The sequence below is a fragment of the Saimiri boliviensis genome, chromosome 7 (genome assembly GCF_048565385.1).
Source record: "Saimiri boliviensis isolate mSaiBol1 chromosome 7, mSaiBol1.pri, whole genome shotgun sequence".
NCBI lineage: Eukaryota > Metazoa > Chordata > Mammalia > Primates > Cebidae > Saimiri > Saimiri boliviensis.
This window is the reverse complement of record NC_133455.1, coordinates 87,800,572-87,827,727: the sequence shown is the minus strand read 5'-3', so window position 1 is coordinate 87,827,727 and position 27,156 is coordinate 87,800,572. Positions and strand designations below refer to the sequence as shown.

General features: G+C 40.3%; 1 protein-coding gene across 8 annotated transcripts in view; it reads left to right on the top strand.

The window, feature by feature from the left end:
- LMNTD1 (lamin tail domain containing 1) overlaps positions 1-27,156 on the top strand; it is a 472,319-nt gene that overhangs the window by 8,965 nt on the left and 436,198 nt on the right. For all 8 annotated transcript variants that reach the window (XR_012518495.1, XR_012518496.1, XR_012518497.1 and 5 more), the window contains exons 2-3: positions 9,787-9,910; positions 11,334-11,361. The gene's annotated coding sequence lies outside the window, so the exon portion shown is untranslated. The remainder of the gene's footprint in view (positions 1-9,786; positions 9,911-11,333; positions 11,362-27,156) is intronic.

The following is a 27,156-nucleotide window of genomic DNA, read 5'->3' as shown; positions in this document are numbered from 1 at the left end:
TTAAAACTCTGAAACATTATTAAACATAAGTTTAATTTCCTATGTGTTGGCATCTAATTTTTGCATGGCACAGAAAAGCTAGTTATATTCAGATCTGTTAATAAACAAAAAATTGAGGAAACATCTTTCTAAAAATTATGAAATGATTTTCATCTATAAATACTTATGGGCCAGGTGTGATGGCTCATGCCTGTAATCCCAGCCCTTTGGGAAGCCAAGGCAGGTGAATCATTTGAGCCCAGGATTTCAAGACCAGCCTGGGCAATATGGTAAAATCCCATCTCTACAAAAAATGCAGAAAATTAGCCAGGAGTGGTGGCACATGCCTGTTCCTGCTACTGAGGAAGCTGAGATTGGAGGACTGCTAGAGCCCAGGAGGTCAAGGCTGCAGTGAGCTGCGACTGTGCTGATGCATTCTATCCTGGGCAACAGAATGAGACCCTGTCTCAAAAAAAAACCCAAAAAGCTTAACATAAAATAGTTCAAAATTACTTACTTCTAGGTTTTCACAAGAAATAATTAACAATTCTGCATATGAAGTTTATTTTTTTTTTAAAAAAAGCAAGATACTTTTTTGGTGAGAAAAGTGGTAAAGGCATAAAAAGGTGTGTTGGCTGGGTGCAGTGGTTCATGTCTATAATCCTACACTTTGAGAGGCCAGGGTGGGGGGATCATAAGGTCAGGAGTCTGAGACCAGCCTGGCCGACATGGTGAAACCCTGTCTCTACTAAACATACAAACATTAGCCAGACGTGGTGGCACATAACTGTAATTCCAGCTACTAGAAGGCTGAGGCAGGAGAACTGCTTGAACCCAGGAGGTGGAGGTTGCAATGAGCCGAAATTGTGCCATTATACTCCAGCCTGGGCAACAGAGTGAGACTTTTGTCTCAAACCTCCCCGCCATCCGCCGCAACCAAAAAAAGCCGGGTCTGCAATTCCAGTTATTCAGGAAGCTGAGGCAAAAAAAATCTCTTGAACCCAGGAGGCAGAGGTTGCAGTGAGCTGAGATAGCACCACTGCATTCCAGCCTGGGCAATAGAGTGAGACTCCATCTCCAAAAAAAAAAAAAAAAAAAAGTTTGTTGAAAAAATGTTGTGAAGTTACTTAAAGCTTATTTGAAATGGAAGAAATAAAAAAGGCATAGATAAAACTAAATATAGGAAGTTGGGAAAATAGAAGAAAAAAATGTTGTTAGATTATAAAAGGTTTATGGAAATCTTGTATGGTCAAAAGCTGACTGAAATTGAATAGATTTGTTTATAAGGTTTTATTAAAATTGACTTTAGTGTTTGTAATACATTAATATAAAAGTAAAATTTTTTTTTGCATAAGATTCTCATGTAGTATTAATAAGAGTTAGTAAAAGTTTTTTTTTCACCTTTTACATAAACCGTAAAGAAAGAAAAGAGAGGAGAGACCAATTCTGTCAATTCTGCCGCTTGCAGTCTTTGGTAGGTCTTTTGATTATTTAAATGGATTCTCCTCTCTATCAATGATAAAGGTTTTTGCTTTTTAAAACCTTTTAATTATTGCTTTGGCTAAGTGAATGACAATTTTACAGTGACCTGTGTTCCTGTTTTAGTTAAGTGTTCTAAACTTTGATGTGTTTGACAACCTTTCCAAAATTAAATTTCAAGTTCAAAATTAAGTCTTTTTGACCTCAAACCAACTTTGGGATGTTACAGAGGGCCTTGCAGCATCCAAAACAGAGATAATAAACAAGATTATTTGATATGTTAAATCTTATGGGAAGCATTGTTAAATAAGAAATGATGTTTAACTTTCTTCAAGTTATATTTTTATGGATACATTCTTTTGTATTTCAAAATTGTATGAGATTCCTAAAATTCTGTTATGTCTTGCTATATGTTATTAGTCATAATTATAATTATGTTAAATTATTATAGGCTGGCCAGGGGCAGTGGCTCATGCCTGTAATCCCAGCACTTTGGTAGGCCAAGCTAGGAGGATTGCGTGAGCCCAGGAGTTTGAGATCAGCCTGGACAACATAGAGAGACCCCATCTCTACAGATTTTTTTTTTTTTTTTTTTTTTTTGATTAGCTGGGCATAGTGTTGCACACCTATGTTCCCAGCTACTGGGAAGTCTGAGGCAGGAAGATCACTTGAGTCCAGGAAGTTGAGGGGTTGAGGCTGCAGTGAGCTGTGATTGTGCCACTGCACTTCAGCCTGGACAACAGAGGGAGACCCTGTCTCACAAAAAACAAACAACAAAAAAGCCCAACAACCAAACAAAAAATCATAGGCCACAGAAATAAACTTTTTTGTCAATTATATCTTTAATCATGACCATTTTAAGTCATTTCTACAGTCAGTTGTCTAATTTTGATGCATTTCTGAAAACTCTTTATAAGCAAGCAAAACCCTAGAGAACTGTGTCTTCAAGAAGATTCATGGCAAGGATGGAAAGAACTCTTGAATGCATGTTACTGATAGCTTTAGGATCATATCATTTGGACTATGTAAGAATTCCTGGAACTCATTAAGAGACTGATGGTTTATAAAACTGTTAATCCCAGCAGGAGAAGAATTAATTTAATACCAAAGAAATACTCTGCCAGAGATTTTCCTGGTAAATCAGTCAACACTGAAATCATTAAGATGTGCAGTTTGAATGAACTCCATGATCCTAGTCAAATTGCCTATGATGACCCATTTGATAAACAGGGCTGTGCACCTGAATTGGAGAAACAGAATTGATACTTAAATCTAGTGTTAATCATAGATTCATGGAAAGCCTAGATGGCTGCTTGGCTCTTCCTGAGCCCTTAAAGCTTCCATTATTAAAAGAGCTGCACTTTATGAGTTATCATTGAAGAGAGAAAATAATCCAAATTTAAAATATACAGTGTGGTGACTGTTCTAAATTATGAAAATGGTTTACGACCATTTGGTTTGTCATGCTCATAATCCTGGAAAGACATTCAAAACTTCAGGTACATTTATGTTACCCAATGGGCTATTTGAATATATATAGAGAGATTTCATTCCATTGCCATTTTCAGTGCATGTTTTCTGATTGTATAGAAGCTTTCCATTGCAACAAGGCTGATGCTGTAACAGTAGCTAAAAGGTTAGTAGGAAATGTGTTTTTTCCCATGGGCATTCCTGGAGAAATCTCTAGCAATAAAGGTACTTGTTTGACTGAACAAGTTATAAAACAAATAAGGTTTTTTTAGGTGCCACAGCATTAGGCAAAGCTAACTGAATTGACTGGAATGTCATAGTCAAACATGTTGCAGATCCGCCTCTAATGGAAAACAACAAAATAGTCACTGGAAAGCCTGTGCCCCTGGTATTAAAACCTCATCTATCTTCTGCTCCTAAACTCTGATATGACTAAATGCTATGAGGTTTTAATGCATTATGTCAATGTGTATTTTCACCAGGTAAAGGAAGCTTTACCTGATCCACTAAATGAAGACAAACCCTTCATGATCTAGTATCTGGATACTGTCTTCTGAAAATAGTATCAGAGAAAGACTGTCCTTACTGCTCATACTGTAGCCAGACTTTGAGGCTTTGAATTATGGGTCCATAATCTCACAACTCAGAAAGACACCTCTAGACTTGTGGAATTGTGTATCTATTGGAGACTTTAAGGTAAAGCTGACCAGAGATGTTTTTCCCCAGAAGCAGACAGCACCATAGTCATGGACAGCTTTCCCAGGATCACAAAGCAAGACTTCTCTGTTGTCATGAGACTCATACCTCTTAATTTTTTAAGCCTATGCTTCTATGAACAATAGAATTGGAAAAGGGGTCTTGTGTGCACCCATAGGATATACTTTTATTTGTGGAGGATTTTGCTGCCAACCTTATATGTGGGCAAACTTATGCCTTGATGGATGGAAGATAAAGGGCCAATATGGGTTAGAAATTTTAGTGTTATCTTTGTTTCTCCATAATAATTCAGAAACAGAACACTGGTCCACTCCTGTTAACCTACATCATAGGTTGAAGAAAACACTATCAAGAGGCCTTCACTCTTCCAGATGGGCATCATTTGTTGGGTCTTTTTCCATGGCATGGAGAAAATGAGGCAATATTAGAAATTGCTCCCCTGGCTGGGCACAGTGGCTCACACCTGTAATCCTAGTACTTTGGGAAGTCAAGGCGGGTGGATCACCTGAGTTTAGGAGTTCAAAACCAGCCTGACCAACGTGGCAAAACCCCATCTCTACTAAAAATACAAAAATTAGCCAGGCGTGGTGGCACACACCTGTAATCCCAGCTACTCCAGAGGCTTAGACAGGAGAATCACTTGAACCTGGGAGGTGGAGGTTGCAATGAGCCAAGATCACACCACTGCATTCCAGGCTGGGTAACACAGGAAGACTCCATCTCAAAAAAAAAAAAAAAAAAAAAAAAAAAAAAAGAAAAAGAAAAAAGAAAAAAGAAATTGATCCCTCATAAAAGGCTCTATAGCAGATTCTACTACAAAGGCTATAGTTGCAAACAGACTTCTTTGAATTTGCTTGCTAAACTTGTACTGGATAAAAGGATTGCTCTAGATCTCCTACTGACAAAACAAGGAAGAATCTGTGTAGCTACTGACATGACTTCTTGCACGTAAAGGAATATATCAGGTATTATAGAGACTCAATTGTAAAAGATTAGTGAACAGACTGCTTGTTTGAAATGAGTAGACCCTTTATCTGGCTCAGACTTTGATCTATTTGATTTTAGTCGGTTTGGTTCATGGGGACCCTGATTAAGGAGCGTATTCTAAACTCTTGGTATTATCCTCTTGATAGGCGTAATAGTAATCTCCCTGGTATACTGCATTTTCTGAAAAGTTTTAAATGTTTGCATGCAACCATCCAGAAAATGTCAAATGGTCTCTCTTCTACTGGAATAACAAAAACTCTAAGAAATTCATGATCATGAGGAAACGTAGTGCTGAGATAAGTAACAGAGTAGTGCTGAATCCCTACGTTTTGGTCACACTCTCACCTCAGTGATAATCTGACTAAAAGGGAGATTTATTCAACAAAATTTTGTGAGGCCATTGTTTTGGACTAAACTCATGCACCAGACCCCAAAAGGCCAGAAAAAGCCAAAATGGAGTCTCTCATGCTAAATGCAACATAATCAAATGGAAACTTAAGGGAGGCAGACAGATTCCAAAACTGACCAGTTTTTTTTTCTTCTGAAGACAAGAGATTCCAATACAACAACGAAGTCCCCTCTGCTCTAACCCTTAAAAAAAGTAACCTAAAGTCCTTCTTCCCATCTTATTAAACCTAAAGTTCTGCTACTTCCCAGTGGGATTTGAGATTGGTGACAGAGTGACATCAGTGCCTAAAGTTTTGGTCAATTTTTTAAAAATCGAGAGGCTTACTAAAATGGGGGAATTGTTAAGTTTATACTAAAACTGCCTCTTTACATAGTTTAAGTTCACCCTCAGTGTTTCTCCATACATACTGAACTGTAACCAAACCATATTCTGGGTCATTTTTCTTTGTAGTGAAATGGTACATCATGAAAGATAGATTATGGTCTTAATTTTTTTAATTAGAGAAGAGTTATGTTATATTAAACATAGGAAATTGGCTGGGTGCGGTGGCTCACACCTGTAATCCCAGCACTTTGGGATGCCAAGGCGGGCGGATCACGAGGTCAGGAGATCGAGACCATCCTGGCTAACATGGCGAAACCCCATCTCTAAAAAAGAAAAAAAGAAAAATAAATAAACATAGGAAATCATAGAAACTGTTAAGGTCTATGGTAGGAAGAATTTGAAGTAGTATTGATTAGGGGAGCTATTACAATAATAATTTTTATATATTTGCTTTCATATAATTTCCGTCCTATTTTTGAGAACAAAATAATGTATATTTTCTCCTGTTTAGTTGGGGTTTTTGTTTGTTTGTTTGTTTTGAGACGGAGTTTTGCTCATGTTGCCCAGGGTAGAGTCCAATGGTGTGATCTGAGCTCACCACAACCTCCACCACCTGCGTTATTTTCCTGCCTCAGCCTTTAGAGTAGCTGGGATTACAGGTGCCCACCACCAGGCCTGGCCAACTTTTTGTATTTTTAGTGGAGACAGGATTTCAGCATGTTGACCAGGCTGGTCTCAAACTCCTGACCTCAGGTGAGCGACCTGCCTTGGCCTCTCAAAGTGCTGGGATTACAGATGTGAGCCACTGCACCCAGCCTCTCTTATTTAATTGTATTCATTCTAATGTTTACTCACTTCTTCAATTTATAAAATGGGGTCACTTAGAGTTCTTCAGCCTATCTTAACATTCAGCCGCTATTACTAATAATTTGGATGGAAAAAAGAAAAATAAATCATATCACCTCTCCTCTTCAGTGTATGTATGTGTTAATCAAGTAAATATAGTATTCTTTCCCATTCCTAGTGAAAATTCTGTTCATATACTGTAACACTGCAAACTTCTATAAATATTGTGATTTATTTGACCAATACAAATGATCTTTTTAGAGACAGCAAACAGTTCTCAGACCTATAGGAATTATTTATTTAATGATAGTTTCTTCTTAAAAAAGAATAAGTGTTTAGTTACCAAATCATAAACAACCCCTTAAAAGACATTCACTCTCATGGGTCAGGAAGGTGATAATGAGTATATTTTGTTAATAAAATATAGCCGAGAAAGCATAAACTATAAATGGAAAATACAACAGATTATACCAAAGAGAATACATTGAAATGTATTAAGAAATCGGATTTAAACTATGATTGGATCCTTCTTTAGGTGGAAGTTATTTGAGAGGATAAGTCCATGGAAATTAAAAAGTCATGATTCTTTCATTGTAGGCTATAAGAATGGACTTAGTCAGCTGAGATTAAGTATGGGGGACTCTACAAGAACCTATACTAGTATAAGAATATTGGAGGAAAAACAGTGAGTGAGGTACCAGATGTTATGGTGTTCCATCTTTGTAAATACATGCAATAAAATCTGGTCTATCTGGCTTTCTTTCAACCTGAATGCCACTCACCAGTCTCACTACATTGCTGCAATACTGTAATTGAGGTTTATAATGATGACCGACATGATTTCTGAATCATAGCAGAAGATTAAATTATGTTCTGCTTTTCCTTCATGTATTAATTATATTTTTGTTAGTTGCTAACTGGAAATCTGATCCATTTGAAAACCCTGCTAGATTAATCAGAGCCTCCTTATCAGAGACCCAACCATCCTCAATAGCAGAGTTTATAGTTCATGGAGGAAAACCAAAAAAACACCCAGGAACTGATTTTTAAATGTGACATTTGTACTATCATAGCAAGAATAATTGTTACAAGATAATTTTGAATCATCCAGCCATATTTTAAATAATTCTAACAAATGAGTTAATAATAAATACTATGTAGTTACTTCTTTTTAATAAGTATACTTCATATTCTGTAGTGAGAAAAAATTTACCTTGGACTGAATAAATAAATCTTCATCTCAGATCTGATAAAATGTGGTTAGTGTCAACAAGAGAGCGGATACTAGGCATATTATCAGTTGAGTTGGTTTGTATGTAAAAGTTTGGTTTGAGGGTCCCATCAAGCTGCTTCTCATCTAACCCTTGGTTTACCCATAGATGTATCTGATGGCTCTGGTGACAAAAAAGGCCCTCTAATAAACATGTGAACAAGTATGTGTCCTAGGTCAGATTCCTTGTAAGAGGAGCCTGAGACAGGGATTCTTATGCAAATGTCTCTTAGAGGATGGTCTCTAGGGAGAGGGGGAATGAGGAAAGTAGCAGGGAGCAAAAGGTTAAAGCTAAAAAAAGATGTGGCCTCAGCTGGAGACTGGCTTTGGTCTGATCCTGTGGTGAACCTGATATAGTTTGGATGTTTGTCCCCCCAAACTTCAAGTTTAAATTTGATCTTCAATGTTGGAAGTAAGGCCTAATGGGCAGTATTTGGGTCATGGGTGAACAGATTAACACCCTCCCTGGGTAGTGAGAAGGAAGGAGTTCTTCCTCAGTACCTGAGAAAAGAGCTTGACGTTGTTAAAAAGAGCCTGCTGCTCTCCACCCCACTACCCTTCCCCGCTGCTTGCTTCCTCTCTCACATGTGATCTCTGCACACATGGGCTCCCCTTCACCTTTGGCCATGAGTGGAAGCAGCCTGAGGTCCTCACCAGCAGCAAATGCTGGTGACATGCTTTTTGTACAGTTATAGAACCATGAGCCAAATAAACCTCTTTATAATTTACCCAGCCTCAGGCATTTTTTATAGCAACACAAAACATTATTTATAAATTACCCATTCTTTATAAATTACTCAGATTCAAGCATTCCTTTATAGAAACACAAAACAAAGAACCCTAGAGCAAGAGTGGCACCACAGTGTTAGTCCCCTTGAGACAAGGAGGCTGGCCTTTTGTACCCCCACTGTCAGTCACTCACTGGCAGTGGGTCAGTGATAACCTCCAGGCAAGGAACTTCTATTCCTCGACTGGCGATAGTAACCTTCCAAGAACAGCTAACACAGCAGCCAGGGATGTTCACCAGTCGGATCTGGGCAGGGCACCACTTACTCACTACACGTGGAAACACTCTCATATATGGGTTATAGCTGCAGAACAACCCCTAATAATCCAACAACAAGCAAAGCATACTATGGAAAATACTGTAGCAGCCAAACAACATGCATGACCTTGTTTGTAAAGGAATATGTATTCCAAGATTAACTAGAAAAAAAAGAACAACTAGAGATGCAAGGAACACATCTCCTATTCTAATGGGGCTTAGGAATCCTGTCTCCACTCTCCCACTCTTTGTGCCAAGCAGTGGCAACTGGTGGTGACTTCTGGGACTGAGACGAGGTGCCCAGTAGGGGAAGAACTGAAGATGTTAGGAAAATTTAGGATGGGTCTAGACAGTCTGGGATGGGACAAGGGAACCCTTGGGTTAAGGCTTATGTCTGAGGCTTACTTACCAATCTCCTCCTTTTTTGTCTCTCACTAGCCCTAGAAATATGCTTGCCTACTTATCTTTCCTCTGCCAATACCTGCTACTGCCCACTAGGATTACTATTTTCCCTAGCGTCCTTACAGTCATCTCTCTCTCTTCAGATGGTTTTTCCACCACTCTTCATATAACCACATTCAACTTCAGTTTCCCTAACATTTTCTAATAGTTTGACAGTTAAATAATATGGGGAGGGGAAACAGAGTAGACATCTTTCCCATGCTACTCCCCTTCCTAAATTTATTTTGTTTTAAAATTCTTATTTATTTTGAGACTGAGTAATGAGACTGGCTAATTTTTATATTTTTGGTGGAGAAGGGGTTTTGCCGTGTTGCTCAGGCTGGTCTTGAACTCCTGGCTTCAAGTGATCTACCTGCCTCAGCCTCCCAAAGTGCTGGGAGCTGAACTGTCATGCCTGGCCCTCCTTCCTAAATTTAGCCTCATGAGCTATACCCAGCATGGATATTTCTGATGGGTTTTTGGGAAAAACAAAGACCATGTAGTGGATTCACCTGAATTTCACGGGAGTGCCTAGAAGCTGTTCTGGGGGGTGCTGGGTGAAGGTTTTGGTTCAGTGATGAAGTGGAGGAGGTGGACAGGAAGCTCTAGAGGCGAGATGGGAGCTTGGTATACCTCCAGCCCTTCCCTCCCCAGGGCCTTCACCAGCTCCAGACCTACTGAAGATACCATTTTAGAGTAATGGGAGATACAGTGACAACAGAATGTGTGGGTGTGGGGCAAGAGTGACAAGATATTGGCTACTGTGGGCTCTGAAGAAACAGGAATATCATATTTTTTTTCTCTCCCCCCAACCCCCAGAAAAGGAAAAGAAATTCCCTTTACTCCAAGGCTGGGGTAGAATTAAATGACTCCAAGAACTACTGATAGCGGAATGAGAAATATTACCACTTCGGCTGGGATCAGAGCGTGATACTGTAATCAGGTAAGCAAGGAACCTGGGGTGGGCCCCAGCAGCACAGTCTGCATGGGCACCGTGTGGCATGGTGGAAGGCAGCCGGCGAGCTAGTTAAGGCATTTACTGTGTCATTATCTCATCCCTACCACCTTCCAAGAGAAATCTTTCCCTTCATGTTGCTTTTCCGTCTGTGGAGAACCCAGCCTTCCTGACCTGTACGGGAAGTGAAACAACTGATTTATAGAAACAACTTAAAAGAACTCTTAAGACCCTTTTCTGGAGAGATTGGAAAGATACCAACACAGATCTTAGTTCAAACCCTGGCTCTGCTTCTTTCTACCCAAATGATCATGAGCAAGTTAGGTTCTCTGGTGTTTATTTTCTGCCTCCCATTTTTTTTTTTAATTGATAAAAGAGGTTTAATTGGCTTATCACTGTTCTTCAGGCTATACAGGAAATGTGCCAGCATCTGCTTAGCTTCTCATGAGAGCCTCAGGAAGCTTACAATCTTGGCAGAAGGAAAGGGGAGCCAGCTGTCACATGGTGGGAGTGTGAGAAAGAGAGGGAGAGGGAGCGAAAGAGAGGAGAATGAAAGAAGAAGGGAGGGAGACAGAAAGGCCTTAACTTTTTTATCTGCAAAAAGAGAAGAGGGTCGTAGGAAGGGGAAGATAATATTAGTGGCACACAGAGAGTTATTGTGAGAATCAGCTGGAATGTGTGTAAAGTACAGTGCCGCGTACCTAAGTGTTGTTATAACATCGTAATTGTAATAATTGTTATTATCTGGAGGCTGGTAGGTGAACATGTACTTTCATCAAAGCAAATAATTCTAGTTTTCCATTTCAGTATATTCTGTGCCAGGCACTGTTCTAAATGCTCACATATCAACTTTTTTAATACTCACGACAACTCTTAAAAATTAGGTGCTATTATTATATTTATGTTGTAGATTCAGAAGCCAAGGCACAGACAGATTAAGTAATTTGCCCACAGTTTTATCCTTAGATAGTGGCAGGGCTAAGATTCAAACCCAGGAAGTCTGGCTTTGAAGTCTGCATTGGCCATTGCAATAGATAGCTAAAGAGTGAGGCAAATATCAAAGATACCTGATAGAATTGGCACCAGCTCAAGGTGAAAAGATCAAAGTGGAACTGTAAGTTGAGAGTTTGGATTAGGCAGATTCCTTTCACCTGGTGCCCAGAGTGTGCTGAGGGTGAGGAGTGAGTGAACCCAGAGTGTGCTGAGGGTGAGGAGTAAGTGAAGACTGAGTGAGTCTGCAACGTCAAAGCCTCACCATAGACTGTTCACCTCAAAAAGTAAGTTAGTCTGTTTTATTTTAGAGTGACTGGTAAGTTTCCAAGTCGCTTTCCAAGCAAATTGGGAAAATAACCTGTGGATGACTATGACTAAGATAACTAAGTGCATTTTACTTGTTTCTTTCTTTTACCAGATAAAAGGCCATCCTAGGAAACAATCCCGTGAGTAATATTTCATGAATTATCTTCCTGAACCAGAGCAAGTCACTTTGACTTCCTGTACGTTCTCTAAGACAAAAGGATGATCTGAAAATATGCCTCCCCAGTGAACCCCAACCTTGGCTGGCAGATCTGGCTGGCTACTGGGAGTTCCCTTTTCCTCTCCATGGCTCCTGTGCATCCCCCTCAAGACTGTGTGTATATTCCAAGAGGACTACATTCCCAGGTGGGGCCGTATTGTTCTTATAACAAAGGCTTACAGAATTTCCTTGAATGTTGCATCTAGTTTTAGCATTTTGAATCTATGAATCACAAATTAGAATTGGTGCCTTTGGAAGAGGAGATGGGAGATGAAGCTTGCTCCTGCTTCTGATAATGCCCTAAAGAGCAGCTCAAAATACAGCTAAAAGAACCCAGAAAACAAACTAGATAAGTCTTGAAGAGAGATCAACATTAGGAACATCATATTCACTTTATATAATTCTGTGGTCTATTTTATACTTTATGGATTCACTGTTAGTATTTATGTAACAGTGTCTAAGTGGTGGTTCCCATAAAAGTCATTATCCAGTGAGCTCTATCAGTCACTAAAGCTTTATAACAAATAAATTAGCAAAATGTTGATAGCCTAAGAAGAAATAGCCCTATGTCACTTGTTGCCCCTTGGCTTTCAAAACTGAAAGGTCCACATACTAATAGGGGTTATGACAGTATATCAAACTGAAAAAAAAAGAAGCCTAACAACACTCCAGTGATTCTAGACACAAGTAGATAATTCAGCCCCATGTAGTTTCAGAGAGTAAATGAAGAAAAGGAAATTTTTTTCTTCCCCTCAGGGCAGAGATGTTTTTTAGTTCTGTTTTTTTAATTTTAGCACTTGATATTCCCTTGGGAAGGGCTGGTTACAACAAAAACACTATTTATTAGAATCCAAGCATCTGAAATTAAAGGTAGATTAGCATGCCAGTCTCCCCTTTCCTCTTTTGTAATGTAAGAGCAATAGTCATTTTACTATGAAGGCCTTGTGGGGAAGGGGTCCAATCCTGTCTGGTCATGTTATGCAGGAGCAAATAAGGAGATAAAAAAGGATTTTTACAATGAGAACACATGGGCACAGGGAAGGGAACATCACACACTGGGGCCTGACAGGGGGTTAGGAGGAAGGGGAGGGATAGCATTAGGAAAAATACCTAATGTAGATGATGGGTTGATGGGTGCAGCAAACCACCATGGCACATGTATACCTGTGTAACAAACCTGCACATTCTTCATATGTATTCCAGAACTTAAAGTATAATAAATTAAATAAATAAATATAAATATATATATTTAAATAATTAAATATATATATTTTTTAAGTGTTTTTAGAAAAAAATTAGTAAAAATATTTCTTTATAAGCAGAAAGTTATGTAAGCTGAAGAGATGTCCTAGAAGATAAACAGGTGTGGCAGAGGTTTGAAACGCTACTAGGCACTGGATTATAATCATTCTAGGATATGGACAACATCTGGGAGTTATTTTCTCTTTCTTTCAAACCTGCTCTTTTATAGCCAGTTCAGTGCATGAGAGAGGCTTGAGTGAGTCTTTGTTAGATAAATGAAAAGCAAATTAATCCACTTTTCAGAGCTCTCTTCAGAGACCTGAGCCTGAACAAGGCAATTCTCTAAAGAACAGAATCTTTGGGAATGAAAAACAAGGACATTAGAAGATGCTGTTTGTTACTTTTTAAATCCCTTTTTCATCCTTGCTACCCTAACTCTTATCGTCGAGGGCAGGAGAACAGAACACCAGAGATGGCTCCAGGCAAGTTGTGAGTTGTGTGGCATCAGCATCTGTCTATAGTGGTGATGCTGGTGCTGACACGAGGTGGTTTATTTAATCTGTTTGGACCCCCAGCATCTGTATGTATAGAAGGGAATGATGATAATGAGTATTTTCCAAAAAATGTGGTTGAAGGATTAACTGTATTTGAGATAGAGTAGGCCTCAGTTCATGTCAGCTGCTAGCCTTAGTCTGTCTACAGGAACCAGAAGTTTCAGGTTGGGAGATGCCTGGTCTTTTGGTGAGGTGCTTTCTTACAGTGGGACAAGGAGTTAGTGTGACAGAAACCCAGCCTCTCAGGAGCAGGAAAAAAGGAGACTTGATGTTCTGGTGGTGATTCTGAGATGAGTGTTAACATTAGATGTGGCTATTAGTCCCCAGGTGGGCAAACAGAAATGTTTCGTTCATGCATTTGTTTTTGGTTTTGGTTTCTCTTCCTTCTGCTGATAAATATTCTTACTCAGAGGTTATTACTGCAAACAGTAAATTAAAAATATTGGTAAACCAGGCCTCTGATATGTTATTGTTTAAAAATTAATGTTTTATTCAGAGTCTGAGTCCAACTTGGCTGTGTTGTTCTGAAAGAATTCTGCGTGGCAGGGCGGGGTTGAGCAAAAGAGTAATGTTCAAAGAGTTTCTTGGTGTTGACTGTGAGTGTCTGTCTGTGTTTTTCTGTAAAGTTGGCTTAGGGTAGCCAGAACATATGGGAATACCTTTTAAGAGTCATTTGGCAACTTTTCAAAAACTCTTTAGAGCTGGGTACAGAATTTCCCTGGACTTACCTCCATCTAAGCAACCTCTAGCAGAGGGACCAGAGCAACAGTAAGATACCTGTTCAGGGCAGATTTGCATAGACCTGAAGCAGGATACTCCATCCCAAGCAACCACAGACTGCCAAGAAAATTCCCTGTCATGTCACAACTTAAGCTGAAAAATTAGCATCACAGCCTGTTGAGCTGGAAGTTAGCTGGATGATAGAAACCTAGAGTTTCTATCATCAATCCCGAGTTGAGGAATCAAATCTACACATCTGGTGACCTGCTCAAGATAATGCACCTAATTAGGGTCAGAGTTAAGATTTGAGACAGAATGCAGACAATTTTTTTAAAACTTCTTTACTGACATTTGTTTTCTTTAAACTTGATACCACTTCTATTCCTTGTTTGTCAACTTTTATCTCTGAGAAATAATTAATGTTGCAGTAAGCTGGAATGAAAGAAATTGGTGAGAGAAATTGTGCTGGCGTGTTTGGGGGTGTCTTTGTATTCTCTGAAGCCACAGAAAACATTTGATTAAATAGTTTGCAGCCGGCCGGGTGTGGTGGCTCAAGCCTGTAATCCCAGCACTTTGGGAGGCCGAGGTGGGTGGATCACGAGGTCAAGAGATCGAGACCATCCTGGTCAACATAGTGAAACCCCGTCTCTACTAAAAATACAAAAAATTAGCTGGGCATGGTGGTGCGTGCCTGTAATCCCAGCTACTCAGGAGGCCGAGACAGGAGAATTGCCTGAGCCCAGGAGGCGGAGGTTGTGGTGAGCTAAGATCGCGCCATTGCACTCCAGCCTGGGTAACAAGAGCGAAACTCCATCTCAAAAAAAAAAAAAAAAAAGAAAGAAAGAAAAGAAAAAAAAATAGTTTGCAGCCAATGTGACGATTTATGTTCATTTTCAAAGGGGACTGTCATTTTCAAAAGTTAAAGAAATCTTTGTTTCATGTTTGGGCTTTACAGTCTGGGCTCTTGATACCCGTGGTGATGGGTTATTGTTGCTTGTACCACGGTTAAACCAAGTACTGCTTTGAAAGCAAATCAAGGCCATTTTAGAGGAACCCAAATGTCATGTGTGTCTGACTATAGTACATACAGTTGTCAAGCTATAAAACCCAGTATCCATTGGTGAGGTTTGCAGTCCATGAGCTGTGAGCAGTGAGTCAGGTTCCTAGGGAATAGCCCTCCACTGTGTTTAAAACACAGGGCTCATCCCCAGATCAAACTGCTCCAAATTATTGTTTTACTCAACATCAGGCATCATCAGAAGTCATGTTATAAGCCATAGGGGAACTATTAAGTTGAACTGAAATAGAAAAGGTAGAAAGAAAGAAACAAATGTGTACTTGAAAGATGCAAGGAGTCTGGGCATATTCATCAGGATCCTGTGCAGAGGTAGTATCTTTTTGTTTGCCCTAGGCTAGTTTAAGAATATTCTGCCATGAAGATTCTTTTAGTTTGCATTTTAAAATGTTATCCTTCTCTTAATTTTAAACCACAAGCTTTTCTTGTGCCAAGATTTAAAAAAAATGAAATAGAGGTCAGCCTCTCCCTGAATTCCTCTCAGCACGTGAACATTCTTTCTCTACACATGGTCACTTGAACGCTGCCCCACCCACCCCAGCCCTCCCCCCACCCCAGCCCTCCCCCCACCCCACCCCCCCGCCCCTGGCCTGAGACCTGCACTGCAGGCACTAAACGAATTCCTAATGGTCAGGCCAGGGAAAACTCAGTTCCAAATTGCTCTCTGCTTTTTCCCTAAGAGATCATGCATGAGTCAGTCTTTGTCCCTTGCCCTAACCCTCAATCTTGTCCTCCCTCTGCCATCACTTTCTTTACATGCACATGTGGACATAGAGACTTATACTTGGAAGGCTTTTCCTCCTTTCTGGTGCCTCCCAGCTCTTTCCTGTTTTATTCTAGAATCCTCTCCTCCTCCACTTCCATTCATTATTTTATCTCTCCCATTTTGTTCCCTAAATCTACCTGTAATACACAGCTGGTAAGCTATGAATTTTGCTTGTGATAAACCTTGAAGGAAGAAACAGCAAAATCATGCATTTTGGTGTGTGAATTTACTTTATATTGAAGCCTTCATTTCCTACGCCCTACTCCACACCATACACTTCTCTAGTTGTACTTAGTTTTCTTATTTAAAATGTACTTTATGGCCAAGCATGGTAACTCAGACCTGAAATCCCAGCACTTTGGAAAGCCTAAGCAGGAGGATTGCTTTAGCCCATCTCTACCAAAAATTAAAAAATAAATAAATAACTGGGCATCGTGGTGCATAACTGTAGTTCCAGCTGTTTGGGATTCTGATGTGGGAGAATTGCTTGAGCCTGAGAGGTCGAGGCTGCAGTGAGCTGTGATTATGCCACCGCACTCCAGCCTGAAAAACAAAATGAGAACCTGTCTCAAAAAAAAGTACTTTAAACTTTTTTCTAGTTAACAACTTTTCCATTTTGAATGCTACAGTACAGTATTGTCTTCCATTGCTTTTCATTGCTGATGTAACACACAAAATAAATAAGTCCTCTTGAAATAATTTTGGAACCTGGCCATTTTTAGAACATTGTTTCAGAGAGAAAATGAATATCCAGCTTTTAGAAAGTGATTTATTTTCAGTTGGCTATTTCCTCTGTGTGTTTGGTAACAAAAATCTTTTTGATGTGGTAACATTAAAATCAGAGAGGAGGCCGGGCGCGGTGGCTCAAGCCTGTAATCCCAGCACTTTGGGAGGCCGAGGCGGGTGGATCACGAGGTCGAGAGATCAAGACCATCCTGGTCAACATGGTGAAACCCCGTCTCTACTAAAAATACAAAAAATTAGCTGGGCATGGTGGTGTGTGCCTGTAATCCCAGCTACGCAGGAGGCTGAGGCAGGAGAATTGCCTGAACCCAGGAGGCGGAGGTTGCGGTGAGCCGAGATCGTGCCATTGCACTCCAGCCTGGGTAACAAGAGCAAAACTCCGTCTCAAAAAAAAAAAAAAAAAAAAAAAAAAAAAAAATCAGAGAGGCCTGCCTTGGTTTTTACCTTGTTAAATATGTTTGTAATAGAAAAAAAAATTAACCTTTCATTTCTTGTATTTTATTGTGTTTGTATAACATTCTTAGAGACTATATTAATCTGTTCTCATTGCTATAAAGACATACCTGAGACTGGGTAATTTCTTGAAAAAGAGGCTTAACTGACTCGGTTCCACAGGCTGTACAGAGGCTGGGGAGGCCTCAGGAAAGTTACAATCATGGCAGAAGGCAAAAGGGAAGCAGGCACAATCTCACATGGTGGAGCAGGAGAAAGAGAGCAGAGAGGGAAATGCTACACACTTTTAAACCATCAGAGCTCTTGAGAACTCACTCACTATCATGAGAACAGCACAGGGGAAATCCACGCCCATGATCCAGTCACCTCCCGCCAGCTTCCTCCCCCAACACTGGGAATTACAATTCAACATGAGATTTGGGTGGGGTCAGATATCCACACTGTATCAGAGACCTTGCAGTGCATGTTGCTAATTATTTATAATTTTTCATAATTAAAGAGTATATGGAGACCACAGCTTTCCACTATTTTTGTTCTTCTCCTCTTCCTGGGCACATGAAAGACTCTATTATCCAGTATCCCTTGTAGTGAGGTGTGGCCATGTGACTGGACATTTGCCAATTGAATATGAGTATGGGAGACTTGAGGAACTTTTGCCTCATCTACATGAGAGGAAACCCCTGGCCAGGGATTCCTCTTCCCCCATTCAGAGAGCTGGAATGCCCATGACCAGAGCACACTGGAAGCTGACTGTTGGTGGCAGAGCTGCTGCCAGCCTAGTCTCCAGTGACTGATGGGTGCAGAGCTGCCCACCATGCTGGGACACTTACCTGGGTTGTTACCTGGGACACCAATAAACTTGGCTGTTCTTTGAGCCACTGAATTTTTAGGGCTCTCTTTGGTACAGCAGCTTAGCCTGCTCTATAATACTATGACAATAGTATATTGTGTAGTATATTGTTGGAAACTGTTTTACCCCAATATACTGAAAAATTAAAATATATAAACAAAAGTAATTTTAAAAAAGAAAAAATAAGAACAAGTAATTTTCTTCAGAAAATAAAGATCTAGACATTTGTGACTATTTTACTTTGGTTTTGATTATAAATTTCTCTATACATTAAGAAATTTATAAGGGTGTCTGGGTGCAGTGGCTTATGCCTATAATCCCAGCACTTTGAGAGGCCAAGATGGGTGGATCACAAGGTCAAGAGATTGAGACCATCCTGGCCAAAATGGTGAAACTCTGTCTCTACTAAAAAGACAAAAATTAGCCAAGCATGGTGGCACGTGCCTGTAATCCCAGCTACTCAAGAGGCTGAGGTGGAAGAATTGCTTGAACCTGGGAGGCAGAGGTTGTAGTGAGCTAAGGTTATGCCACTGCATTCCAGCCTGGCGACAGAGTGAGACTCTGTTTCAAAAATAAATAAATAAATAAATAAATAAAAATTTGTAAGGTTAATTTAATCTTCCATTCAAACATACAAATTTACTTCAGCCAGACATATTTCCCAAAGAGCTGTTATATGAAAGGGGCAATTTGTTCTGGCCTTCGTTATGTCTATTAAAGGAAAATGAGTAACAGAACACTCACCTCAGAAGCACATTTCTTGGATCTAGTATCCTGTGATAATCCCATTTTAATTAGGACCAAATTCTGTTTATGATGAACTGCCCTCTCAAGAAACAAAACTCTTCATGGGTCACTTGGTAATAACAAAGCGTAAAGCAAAGTTAACATCATTAAATGTTTTAAAAAGAAGTGTAAATTGGAATAAGGGTAGAATCATACCTGTTCATGATTTGTTTATTATTTCCACAGTTGATATCGTACCTAATGGTACTTCTTACAAACTCTTGAATATTTTTGTTTGTTCGTTTGTTGGTTTGCTTTGTTTTTCCTCACAAAGCTAAATGTCATCTGGAGTTTAAGGTTTTTTGTAGTTATTTAATCCAAATATGTATTATCAAAATAATATGAAGTATGAAAGTTAAAATACACAGTGCCAAATTGGCATGCCAGATTGGCCCATGGCTAAAAAACAAACTACAGGCCTTGAGTGAAGTCAGGATGAATTCATTTCTCACAGTTCTAAAATTTAAGAGATAGGGAAAGGGGTTACAGAGGAATCCGTAGCTTTAATCACCTTATAAAAACTAAGTGAATATTACTATCTTCTTAGTAGAACTCAGAGTTCTGAATGAGTTCTCAGAAAATATATTTAAAAGGATAAAATGGTCTACTGGAAAATAATTCATTCTTGTTTCATATGTTTGGATCTCATAGCAAACTCATTGTAACTTTTTTTTTTAAATAATGGACTTTAACTCTCTTCCTGTACCAGAATGATTATGGTAATTGTTAACTAGATCTTCATTACTCATATGAAGCTTTCTACTGTAGTCTTAAACTGACGTCTGTGAGACTTTGTGCCTTAGCAAACATTGTCTCCCCTCTTCCACCTACTCCTGGCTGTCTGACTAAGCTAAACAGAAGCACCATAACCAGGCATCAGAATGACAAGAGAGTACATGGGTAGCAGGTGGGGTGCAAGATGAGATGGATTGTAGATTTGAAAAGAACCTTGATGAGTTTTCCAAAAAAGATGAGTTTTCTAATGATTTCTCTCTTTTTGTGTTGAAATATGTAAGCAACACATTATAGGCATTTGACTACTGTGTGGCAGTCTATCAAGAGTCTTGGGCCAAAAAGTCCAGAAAATTGAGTTATCATGCTGGCTTCAGTACGACTTAACTCCTTGACAAATCCCAGGCTGAGTCTCAATGTCCTTATCTGAAAATAGGAATACTGTACTCATGCTTGTTTTCCCCAAGTTCACTTTAGACAAATATGTGCCTGTAGGAAATAACACAAAACACAAGTGTTTTAAAATAAAAAGAGGTTGGGCGTGATGGCTCATGCCTGTGATTCCAGCACTTTGGGAAGCCAAGGTGGGAACATTGTTTGAAGCTAGGAGTTCAAGACCAGCCTAGGCAACATAGTAAGAATCTGCCTCTAGATAGATAGATAGACAGATAGATAGACCCAAAGAGAAAGCAAAATCCCAGCAGGGAGGGAGGAGCAAATGGCTGAGGAGCATGGGTACTGTGGGAATCTGTAGAACAGGGGTCTGCAAACCATCTGAGGGTCAAATCCACCCTGCCATATGTTTGCAAGAGCTAAGAATGAATTTTGCATTTGTAAAGTTTTTAAAAAAAAAAAATCAGATAAGACTATTTTGTAGTACATGAAAAATATATGAAATTCAAATATCAGGCCAGACACAGTGGGCAGGCACAGTGGCTCATGCCTGTAAACCCCAGCACTTTGGGAGGCTGAGGCAGGTGGATTACTGGATCCCCGGAGTTTGAGACCAGCCTGGACAATATAGGTAGACCCTGTCTCGATTAAAAAAAAAAAAAAAAAAAATCAAATAGCAGTGTCCTGACAGAGACCATAGGGCCTTCAGAGCCCAAAAGATTTACTAACTGTTCTTCATAGATAAAGTTTAATAGTCCTTTCTCTAGAATATCCAAGGTGGAAATGTCCATTCGGCAGTTAGAATTTAGATTTTGGAATTATTCACAAAAGCAATAGTTTAAAATGTGGGAGTCGATGAAGTCAAGGAAGAGATGAGAGATCAGAGGTCTGAAGAAAGCACCTAGTGGGAGATGTCTTCTGAGAAGATGAGAGAGGAGAGAGGAAGGAAGCATAGAGAAGGCACCAGAATAGCATGATAGGTTCCCAAAAGCCAAACCAGGGGTGAGTTCCAGATGAGCTGATGCATAAAAGCAGACATCTCAGAGAGATCAGGTAAATTGAATACTTTTTTAGTTTATTGGATTTGGCAGTGGTTAGAGGTCGCTGGTCGTCTCTGAGAATGTTTCCATTTCTCTGAAACAGTGGCGCATTAGCCAGTTTTCAAGAGGTTCAGGAGCGAACAGGTTTAACCCTGGAAAGGAAACTAGGAAGGTAGTAATCTGAGGGAATTACAAAACCAAGGGAAATTGACTTTTGTTTGCTTACTTGTTTGTTGCTTTTCATAAGAGTACTGAGAGTGTTTATTGGCCTAGCAATGGCATTCAGGAAATGGAGATGAAGAGACAGAGCAGAGTAAAAGTGAGGGAAATAAATGGAGAAAAGGTTGATGAGATGACCAAGTTGCCAGTGATATCACTCCCTCTGAAGTAAAATGAAGGAAAAGGGTGAAGGTACCAAGAAAACTGGAGGAGGAATGCGGGAAAGGTGTAATGGCAGTTAGCAGCAAGGCCACCTGCATAGAGTAAGAGAGCCGGGAGTAAGATGAGGTGTGCCATCCTGCAGGAAGCTGCACAGGATCCACTGGAGAGGATGAAAAGACTGATGAGGAAAAGCAGTTAACATGCTTTCATAGCTTTTCCCTGAAATCTGGATATTTAGGTGTGCAGATAGAAAAGAAAGTTGAGATGATCAGTGGTTGCAATTAATGTGGAAGCATCAAGTAAAGTTAAAGGATGAAATGAGGGTTCAAGAAGACAGTGTTGAAATAACTTGTCCTGCCAGGCGCAGTGGCTCATAACTGTAACTCCAGCACTTTGGGAGGCTGAGTTGGGCAGATCACTTGGGACCAGGAGTTCAAGACCAGCCTGGGAAATATGGCAAAAACCTCTCTCTACAGAAAATGACAAAAATTAGCTGGGCGTGGTGGCACACACCTGTAATCCCAGCTACTTGTGGAGCTGAGGCATGAGAATCACTTGAGTGATGGAGGTTGCAGGGAGCTGATAGCATACCACTCCACTCCACTCCAGCCTGGGCAACAGAGAGAGACAAGGAAAGAAGGAAAGAAAGGATAAGGAAAGAAAGAAAGGAAAAGAAAAGAAAGAGAAAGAAGAAGGGAAGGAAGGAAGGATGGATGGACTTCAGCTGATAGTGTAAAAAGAAAGAGAAAAAAGAACAGAACAGAACGTGTCCTGGACTCCAGAATCCTTGGTGGAGCAAGGGAAACTAAAAGAACGTGATTAGCTAGGATTAGAAAAAAGATTGAAGAGCCAGGCGTAGTGATGTGCACCTGCAGTCCTAGAGACTCAAAATGTTGGAGAATTGCTTGAGCCCAGTAGTTTGAGCCTGCTGTGAGCTATAATTGTGCCACCATACTCCAATCCATGAGGCCAAAGTGCCACTTCTTTAAGGGGAAGGAGTGTACAAATCATAGAAATTAATGAAGATAAAATCAGAAAGGATCATCATCACCACCACTGAACTTAAAATCTTGGAGTATTTATCATAAGATACAAGGCTGGCCATTTTGGTGGCTTCTGTGGGATCTCAGAACTAATCCAAAGATGCCACTCTGGGCTTGTCTGCTTGACCCTGGGAGGCTGTTGCTCCTCAGGAAGCTTCCAGGGTTCCTCCCAACGTCCTGCAGGTGGAAGACAATCAGAGGATAGACAGGCAATGTCTGCTGTTGTCAATGGTAATAAATCACAGAGGAAAGCCTTTGCCAAGAATCTTAACTCGAACCTAAGGGGTTAACTGAGCAGTCCTTTGAAATGGAGCTGAACAATGACTCAACTCATTGACTTTGGCTCACTGGGCCCCCTTTCCCTTCCTCCCAGGGAAACTGAGATTGAATGAATAATAGCTGTGAAATACTCCCTTGAGAACAAGACTCCTACACACCAATAAAAACTAAATGCTTTTCATTACAATTTAAGTGAATGACTTGCTACCCTAAAAAATGCCTCATAGTGAATGGCATAAGAAGGACACTTCCCCCAAATGTTACACATTCATGAGCAGAGTCATGAATGTCTATACATTTTATCGATTGAAAATTAATTTGCATAAACATTGGGGGAATGGTGGGAGGGAAGTTAATAAATACGTGAAGTGTTCAATTATTTGAAGTGCCTAGGAATAAGCGAACATTTACTACAATATCATGTAAGAGTACACTCAGCACATTGAATAGTGATTTTTTGGAGTCCTTTGAAATGAAAAACACCTTTGTTTTCTCAGATCCCATTCCACTGCTTCTCTTCCTTCCCCTTGCCCTAACCTATCCAATCCCTACTGTCCTTAAATATTTATTTCATAGATTCAGCAAAACTGGGAAAGAAAAAATTCACTTATTCCAGAAAGCAGCTAATTTCCTGGTCTTCATGACATAAGCATACTAGCTCTCCTGCAGTGAAACAAATTGGATGACAATTTTAGGATAATTGAATTGCTTGATGCTTTTCAAGTTGTTAGGGAATCAGTGCTGTGAAAACCAGTGTTTTTCAATGCTACCTATAGTGTCCTGTGATAGGAGATTTTTCTATTTACCCATTCAAAACAAAACACAGAGCAAAGATTTATAGATTTGTGAGTGGTTTGTGTTATACAATGGCTGTGAAAATGAACACCTGGTAAACTAAATTAAAACAAACTAAGTTGTCTTAATTTTTGGTTAATCAGATATCATAATTACGGAGTGACAAAAATCTGTATAAATGAGATCCGTAGATCCTAATTTAAAATTATTTCAGGGCCAAATAGCAGCCTTGTTTGTTTTATGAGACAGGGTCTCTCTGTTACCTAGGCTGGAGTGCAACGGCATGATCATGGCTTCTGCAGGCCCAACCTCCTGGACGCAAGTGATCCTCCCATCTCAGCCTCTGAAGCAGCTGAGACTGCAGGCATGTACCACCATGCCTGGCTTTTTTTTTTTTTTAATAGACAAGAGTCTCGGTATATTGCCCAGGCTCATCTCAAACTCTTGGGTTCTAGTGACTCACTCACCTTTGCCTCTCAAAGTGTTAGGATTACAGATGTGAGGTCAGACGTGGTAGCTCACCCTTGTAATTCTAGCATTTTGGGAGTTAGAGGCAGGTGCATCACTTGAGGTCAGTAGTTCAAGACCAGCCTGGCTAATATGTCAAAACCTTATTTCTACTAAAAATACAAAAATTAGCTGGGTGTGAAAAAAAAAAAAAATTAGCTGGGTGTGGTGGTGGGTGCCTGTAGTCCCAGCTACTCTGGAGGCTGGGGCAGGAGAATTGCTTGAACCCCAGAGGCAAAGATTGCAATGAGCCAAGATCATGCAACTGCACTCCAGCCTGGGTCACAGAACAAGACTCCATCTCAAAAGACCAACAAAAGGATTATGGATGTGAACCCAGCCAGCAGGCAGTTTTGGATAGAGGTGGGGATGGTGGGTTTTGAGTTATGAAACAATAATGTTACCAAATAAAATGGTTAGTAATCATAGAAGAGACTAGGTCATGAAAACAAAATTTAGGGGGTAGAGACAAGCCATGGATGTGAACAGAAACTGAATGATTTAGGTCTCTGGCTCTCACATTTTTTTTTTTTTTTTTTTTTTTTTTTTTTTTTTTTTTTTTTTGAGATGGAGTTTAGCCTTGTTATCCAGGCTGGAGTGCAATGGCGCGATCTCGGCTCACCGCAACCTCCACCTCCTGGGTTCAGCCAATTCTCCTGCCTCAGCCTCCTGAGTAGCTGGGATTACAGGCACGCGCCACCATGCCCAGCTATTTTTTTTTTTTTTTGTATTTTTAGTAGAGATGGGGTTTCACCATGTTGACCAGGATGGTCTCGATCTCTCGACCTCGTGATCCACCCGCCTCGGCCTCCCAAAGTGCTGGGATTACAGGCTTGAGCCACCGCGCCCGGCCCTTGGCTCTTACATTTGAACATGTATCAGAATCACCTGGAGGGCTTTTTAAATCACAAATTGCTGAGTTCCATTCCCAGAGTATCTGATGCAGTAGATCTGAGGTGGGGCGTGAGAATTTCCATTTCTCTTTAATTTTTTTTTTTTTAATGTGAGATGGGGTCTCACTGTGTTGCCCAGGCTGATCTCAAACTCCTGAGCTCAAACAATCCTTTCACCCCAGCCACCCAAAGTGCTAAGAATACAGGCATGAGCTACCATGCCTGGCCAAGAATTTCCATTTCTAAATTCTCAGGAAATGTTGATGCTTCTGGTTCTGGAAACACACTTTAAGAACCATTGACTTAGAGCAATATCTGGAAACAGAAGTATTTAATAAAGTGTTGAAGACAGTGAGGAGAGAGAAGAAAACTTACTGGAGGGAACTAAAGGGAAAAAGAAACTAGGATAATGGAGTGATCACCAAAATAAAATAATAGAAAGAAAAGGTAAATTTTAATTGAATGTCAAGCCTTGTGCTAGACACTTTATATTCCCAACGTTGCCAGGTTGATAAAATAATGATAGCATACAGAAGAGGAACCAGAAGATGCACAAACACTTGACAAATATGAGTAGAAATGATGGCTATAATCAAATAACTTTCTGAGGTCAACACAGTTAAAAAGCGGTCTTGAGTTGTAAGCCAGTTAAGAGAAAGACAAGGAATAGGACAGATGGAGATCAAAACACGATACAGTACTTACTACTGATTAAGTCTGGGAAGGATAATAAGGCTTAGGATTGCAACAACTGTGAGCTTCCTAATTCTGTATCTCAGAAATAGGCAGACTTATCCATCAGTCCCAGCCAGATGACACATGATTCCTCCTGTGGGGTCCTCCCCTTGTAAAATTTCAAGTGTGGAAGAGAAGATATGAACAGATTTTTTTTTTTTTTTTTTTTTTTGAGACAGACTCTTACTCTGTCACCCAGACTGGAGAGCAGTGGTGCAATTTCGGCTCACCACAACCTCCATCTCCCAGGTTCCAGCAATTCTCCTGCCTCAGCCTCCTGAGTAGCTGGGACTACAGGCGTGTGCCACCACACCTGGCTAATTTTTATATTTTTGATAGAGACGGAGTTTTACCACGTTGGCCAGGCTGGTCTCAAACTCCTGACCTCAGGTGATCAGCCTGCCTTGGCCTCCCCAAGTGCTGAGATTACAGGTGAGCCACTGTGCCCGACCGAACATCTGCTTTATTGGCCATTCCTCAAGCAAGGAAAGTATGGCAAGGGCTGAGCTGTAAGCCCTACTGATTGTTCTCAAATGTACCAACCAAATAACCTGAATAACTCCTCATTTCCTGAAGCAGAGTGGTAAGAGAGTGAAGAAGCCAGGAATGTTACACTAACTGAGGTCTCCAGATACAAAGAAACATCAGGAGCTGGGAATGAAAACCTTACAGGTGGGAGAATCTAAATTAAAAGCAGGCTGCTTCACTCTAAAGCCTCCTTTCTTTCAATGATACTGTTGCTCTAGAAGGAAAACACACCTGAGATTGAGGAATGGGGAATGGTCATCATTTTATTTTATTATGTATTTATTTTTATTTTTATTTTTATTTTGAGACAGAGTCTTACTCTGTTCCCCAGGCTGGAGTGTAGTAGCGTAATCTAGGCTCACTGCAACCTCTGCCTCCTGAGTTCAAGTGATTCTCCTGCCTCAGCCTCCAAAGTAGCTGGGATTATATGCACCTGCCACCATGCCCAGGTAATTTTTTTATATTTTTAGTAGAGATGAAGTTTCACCATATTGGCCAGGCTGGTCCAAACTCCTGACCTCAAGTAATCCACCTGCCTCGGCCTCTCAAATTGCTGAGATTACAGATGTGAGCCACCATGCCCGGCCTAGTTTATTTTTAAAATTTCTTCTCTTTTGTTCTTTTTTTGTTTTGTTTTGTTTTTTGAGACAGGGTCTCTCCCTGTTACCTAGGGTGTAGTGCACTGGCACGATCTCAGCTGACTGCAGCTTTAACCTCCCAGGTTCAAGCGATCCTCACACCTCAGCCTTTCAAAATATTGAGATTACAGGCATGAACCACTGTGCCCAGCTGGGAATGGTATTTTTAAAAATGAGAATTCTTTACTAGGAAGATGCTGATGAAAGAACGACATGCTGTTTCAGTAGCATGGTAACTTGACTATCTGGTGCTCAACAAGTGCTCATTGCTTGCAAGATTGAACATTGAAAATGGGCCTGGCTGGTGGCTGGATCAATGTCCCAAGTAGAGGCTGCTTGGTCTACATTTTATACATGGCTTCTCAGTATACTTCCTCCTTTTTTTTTTTTTTTTTTTTTTTTTTTTTTTTTTTTCTGATAAGGAGCCTTGCTCTGTCACCCAGGCTGGAGTTGCAATGGCGTGATCTTGGCTCACTGCAACTTCCACCTCCCTGGTTCAAGGAATTCTCCTGCCTTGGCTTCTCAAGTAGCTGGGATTACAGGCATGTGACACCATGGCCAGCT